The sequence below is a fragment of the Haematobia irritans genome, chromosome 2, assembly GCF_050003625.1.
Source record: "Haematobia irritans isolate KBUSLIRL chromosome 2, ASM5000362v1, whole genome shotgun sequence".
Classification (NCBI taxonomy): Eukaryota; Metazoa; Arthropoda; class Insecta; order Diptera; family Muscidae; genus Haematobia; species Haematobia irritans.
Window position 1 is genome coordinate 165,285,819 of NC_134398.1, and position 6,000 is coordinate 165,291,818.

Consider the following 6,000-nt stretch of genomic DNA (forward strand, 5'->3'; position numbering starts at 1 on the left):
GCCAGCAACAATTCAAGAGCTAAAGGATGAGATAATTCGGCACATTAACGGCACAGAACCTCCATTATGCCTCAGGGTCATCGAAAATTTGGACCATCAGATGAAGGTGTGCCACCGAGGTCGCGGCGCCCATTTGGCCGATATTTTGTTTCATACATAATTGAGTAATACCAATATATCATAATAAAATAAAATTACAATAATTTCCTAAATAGTTTGTGTTTTATTCAAAATCAACATCGGCCCTTGAAATTTAACCACCCTTTACATACTGTATGGGATCTGAGACCAATATGTCGATGTGTTACAAACTTATTAGCAAAATTAGAATACCCCACCTCATGTGGAGGATGAAAATAACATTTTAGTGACAAACATGTTACATGGTCACCATACAAAAATAACATTTTGCTCTTGAAACATGTTTGAGGTGATCATATTCCTTCTCTGCGTGTGAGAGCAATATGTCGATGTGTTACAAACTTATTAGCAAAATTAGAATTCCCCACCTCATGTGGAGGAATAGATATTCTCTACAAAATATCCAATTTAAGTCACATTTTATAACATCAAATATTTTCGAGGGATAATCGCTAATATGATATGATATTTTCCCAGTGTAAACAAATGCTCAATGGCATGAAAACAAAATATAAAAGTCAATAGGGACATCTTCAATAAGGACAACACAAAGTATACAATGCACACTTACAAACACAAATATACACTCATACTCACTCAATGTCTCCCATACTAAAGGACAATTGTTAAACGATGACATTTGGTTGGGGGTAATAAGTGCCACTTGAAATCTTATGTACGTTGAGACATTTTGCCAAACTTTTGGCTTATGTGCAACCAAAACCCAATGATATCTCCAAGGCAGTCGCCTTCAAATAAACCTAATGGTAAATTAATGTTATTTGTCTTTTTTTCTTCGTCGAATTTGCTCTGCGGCTGTGGTGGTTTGGCATAGACCCTGAAGTTGAAGGCGATGCACAAAGAAAAGTAAGCGTGAATTGTGAAGATGGCATGAAAAACTTTTTTCTAATTTTGGTGAGTATGTTCTTCTTTTTGACTTTTCCATTGATGACAAAAACATGGCTACGTAAATTGCCGACTAAAAATAAAAAAAGATCTAGAATCAGGGACGTTGCAAGGCTAGCATATAAAAGTTTCTACAGGAGAGAATTAACCGAAGATAAATATGATGCACCCAAATAACAGTGAACTGAAACTGAGGGTTTATTTTAAAAAATGTATACTAAAATATTTAACTTATTACAACATGACAGAAATACGTGGTTGTTGATATGTATTGCTAACAGCTGACAGATTTTTACAGTTTATTTAATTGTTTAAATCTTACCAAAGCATTATGATATATTGCATTCAGAAATAATATTCGTGATTGAATTAGAGCATAGAAGGGATACAAAATTTGCACAGATTCATTTTTGTCTGCTAACATTTCAAGTTCGAATATGGGCTATATAGGTCCTGGTTCTAGATACCGAAATGTTTAACCAATTGGCCTGAAGTTGGAAATCTGGAGGAATTTTTTGTGTTATTTCTAATACAAAAAATAGTTCGTATAATATATCATATAGACTGATCGGCCGATTTAATTTCTTGTACTTTTAGATACTGCAATATTTAACGGATTTGTTCTAAAATTCGAAAACTAGTGATATTCTATGTCCGCATAACAACTCCGAAGTAATGTGTATCCTTCTTTTCACTAACGCCTCTGCATTGTTTGGCTTATCGCTAAAAAGAAGAATGGTTAGCAGCAGACTAAAAAAAGAACAATCGAAAAGTGGTTCTTCTTTTTAAGCCCATTGCCAATACAATGTTTTCTTTTTTAGAAAGAAATTCAATTACCAAAATCGACATTTTAATTAAGATAAGAAAAGTTTAAAGTTTTTTTTTTTTTTTGGCAATATTTGAGTACAAAACTATTTATTTGTAATTTATTAAACAACACAAAGATACTTAAGTGATTAAGGCAAATATTTATGTAGACAATTTTATCGAAATTTTATTTCAAATTTGTATTTCTATAGAAAATTTTGTCAAAATGTTATTTCTATAGAAAATGTTGTCAACATTTTATTCTTATTGAAAATTTTGTCAAAGTGTTAATTCTAGAGAAAATGTCAAATTGTTAATTCTATAGAAAATGTTGTAAACATTTTATTTTTATTGAAAATTTTATTTCTATAGAAATTTTTTTCAAAATTTTATTTCTACAGAAAATTTTGTCAAAATATTATTTCTCTAGAAAATGTTGTCAACATTTTATTTCTATTGAAAATTTTGTAAAAATTTAATTTCTATATAAAATTTTGTCAAAATTTTATTCCTATAGAAAATTTTGTAAAAATGTTATTTCTGTAGAAAATGTTGTCAAAACTTTTTTTACAGAAAATTTTGTCAAAATTTTTTCTATAGAAAATTTTGTCAAAATTTTATTTCTATAGAAAATTGTCTCAAACTGTTATTTCTATAGAAAATTGCGTGAAAATTTTATTTCTATAGGAAATTTTGCTTAATTTTATTTCTATATGAACTTTTGGCAAAATCTATAGGAAGTATATCTATAGGAAGTTTGTCAAAATTGTATTTCTATAGAAAATTTTGTCAACATTTTATTTTTATTGAAAATTTTATTTCTATAGAAATTTTTCTCAAAATTTTATTTCTACAGAAAATTTTGTCAAAATATTATTTCTCTAGAAAATGTTGTCAAAATTTTATTTCTATTGAAAATTTTGTAAAAATTTCATTCCTATATAAAATTTTGTCAAAATTTTATTCCTATAGAAAATTTTGTAAAAATGTTTTTTCTGTAGAAAATTTCGTCAAAACTTTTTTTACAGAAAATTTTGTCAAAAAATTTTTTTTAAGAAAATTTTGTCAAAATTTTATTTCTATAGAAAATTTTCTCAAACTGATATTTCTATAGAAAATTTTGTGAAAATTTTATTTCTATAGGAAATTTTGTTTAATTTTATTTCTATAGGAACTTTTGGCAAATTCTATAGGAAGTTTTCTCAAAATTTTATTTCATTAGAAAATGTTTATTTCTATAGAAAATGTTCTCAAAATGTTATTTCTATAGAAAATTTTGTAAAAATTTTATTTCCATAAGAAATTTTGACTAATTTTATTTCTATAGGATCTTTTGTCAAAATTATATTTCTATATGAACTTTTGTCAAAATTATATTGCTATAGAAAATTTTGTCTAATATTTATTTCTATAGAAAATTTTATTTCTATAGAAAATTTTGCCAAATTTTATTTCAATAGACAATTTTGTCAAAATTTCATTTCTATAGAAAATATTGACAAAAAAAAAGTTTATTTCTATAGAAAATTTTGTAAATTTTTTTGTCTATGGAGAATGTTGTCAAAATTTTATTTATATAGAAAATTTTCCAAAAATTTAATTTGTATAGGAAATAATGTCTGTTTAACTGAGCGGGAATGTGCTACCAGGAATCCAACAAGAGGTGAGGGCAAAGATTGGGAGTCGGTATCGAAAGAGAAGCCGATATAATGACCGCAATAGAAACGCAGTCAGTGTGATAAACACTCAGCAAGACAAATATCGGTTTATGTTCCCAGCAATGATGATCCAATAAAACGAAAGAAAAACACAAGTTGTTTTTGGATTTCGTTGTGGTGTAGGAATTTATTTCTTTCTTACGTCTTTCCAGTACAAGAGTTGCTTACAGAAAAGACACAGACTTCATGTCATTTTAGCGGAAGTCATAATCACAAAAAAAGTCTTTAAATTTCAACGAGATTGTAATAAATGTCAACTGGGAATTCTCAATATAAAATCAGGATGAAAAATTCATAGAAATAATAGGGAATTACATACAGATTGAGTTTAACAATGTCAAATTTTTTTATTTCTATAGAAAATATTGTCAAAATTTTATTTCTATAGAAAATGTTGCAAAATTTTATATCTGTAGAAAATTTTTTCAAAATGTTATTTCTATAGAAATTTTGTCAAAAGTTGATTTCTACAGAAAGTTTTATCAAAATTTTATTTCTCGAAATTTCCTTTCTATAGAAAACTTTGTTAAAAATTTATTTCTATAGAAAATTTTACCAAATTTTATTTCTATAGAAAATTTTGTCAAAATTTTATTTCTAAAGAAAATTGTATCAAAATTTTATTTCTTGAAATTATAATTCTATAGAAAATTTTGTCAAAATGTTATTTCTATAGAAAATTTTTTCAACATTTTATTTCCATAAAAAATTTTGTCAAAATTTTTATTCTAAAGGGTGATTTGTTAAGAGCTTGATAACTTTTTAAAAAAAAAAAAACGCATAAAATTTGCAAAATCTCATCGGTTCTTTATTTGAAACGTTAGATTGGTCCATGACATTTACTTTTTGAAGATAATTTCATTTAAATGTTGACCGCGGCTGCGTCTTAGGTGGTCCATTCGGAAAGTCCAATTTTGGGCAACTTTTTCGAGCATTTCGGCCGGAATAGCCCGAATTTCTTCGGAAATGTTGTCTTCCAAAGCTGGAATAGTTGCTGGCTTATTTCTGTAGACTTTAGACTTGACGTAGCCCCACAAAAAATAGTCTAAAGGCGTCAAATCGCATGATCTTGGTGGCCAACTTACCGGTCCATTTCTTGAGATGAATTGTTCTCCGAAGTTTTCCCTCAAAATGGCCATAGAATCGCGAGCTGTGTGGCATGTAGCGCCATCTTGTTGAAACCACATGTCAACCAAGTTCAGTTCTTCCATTTTTGGCAACAAAAAGTTTGTTAGCATCGAACGATAGCGATCGCCATTCACCGTAACGTTGCGTCCAACAGCATCTTTGAAAAAATACGGTCCAATGATTCCACCAGCGTACAAACCACACCAAACAGTGCATTTTTCGGGATGCATGGGCAGTTATTGAACGGCTTCTGGTTGCTCTTCACTCCAAATGCGGCAATTTTGCTTATTTACGTAGCCATTCAACCAGAAATGAGCCTCATCGCTGAACAAAATTTGTCGATAAAAAAGCGGATTTTCTGCCACTGATTTTGGTAATAAAATTCAATGATTTGCAAGCGTTGCTCGTTAGTAAGTCTATTCATGATCAAATGTCAAAGCATACTGAGCATCTTTCTCTTTGACACCATGTCTGAAATCCCACGTGATCTGTCAAATACTAATGCATGAAAATCCTAACCTCAAAAGAATCACCCTTTATAAAAAAAAAAATCGGTCAAAATTGTATCTATAGAAAATTTTGTCAAAATTGTATTTCTATAGAAATGTAAAGATATTCATTTTTGTTTCGAATCAATTTTCTATGAGGGCAAAACGACTTCATTAAAAAGTTTATGACTGATGGTCTAAGAGAAAAAATTATATCAAAGAAATTCATCTTCTATGCTAAACAAAAGTTGCACTCTTTGGCCTCATGACAATATTTTTTATCAGCGTAGTCATGTATTATAAAGATCTATGAGAGTAGTTTAATATGCTGTCTAAATCTTTAATTTATTGGTTCCATTTTCATGCTGATATATCCCATATTCTAATCAAGTGAGGTAATTATATTTTATTGAAAATTGATGTTAATATTATTAAAGTAAATTCCACTATGGATTAGTTGTTCATAGACTTTTTTGTTTTACAATAGCGACATCTATAATATACACTCGACACTCGTCTCAATTTAATGCAGTGTTGATTTCCATCACTTGGGTACAATTACACCACCAAAGACAATAGGTTATACTGTGTCCAAAGTACTGTATAAAGCTATTCATAGTGGATAATGCAGTGTTTAGCAATAATTCAAAGGAAGCCAATAAACACAGGATGAGCGTTTTTCAAATGCAATACATTTGCAGCTTGAGGGTAAATATAATTTTCATCATAAATTCAACTCACCTTCAATATATTTTAAAATTGTTTGTGAATTACTTCCAATTTGCTAAAATGTTCACGAAATCTTTGAAAAT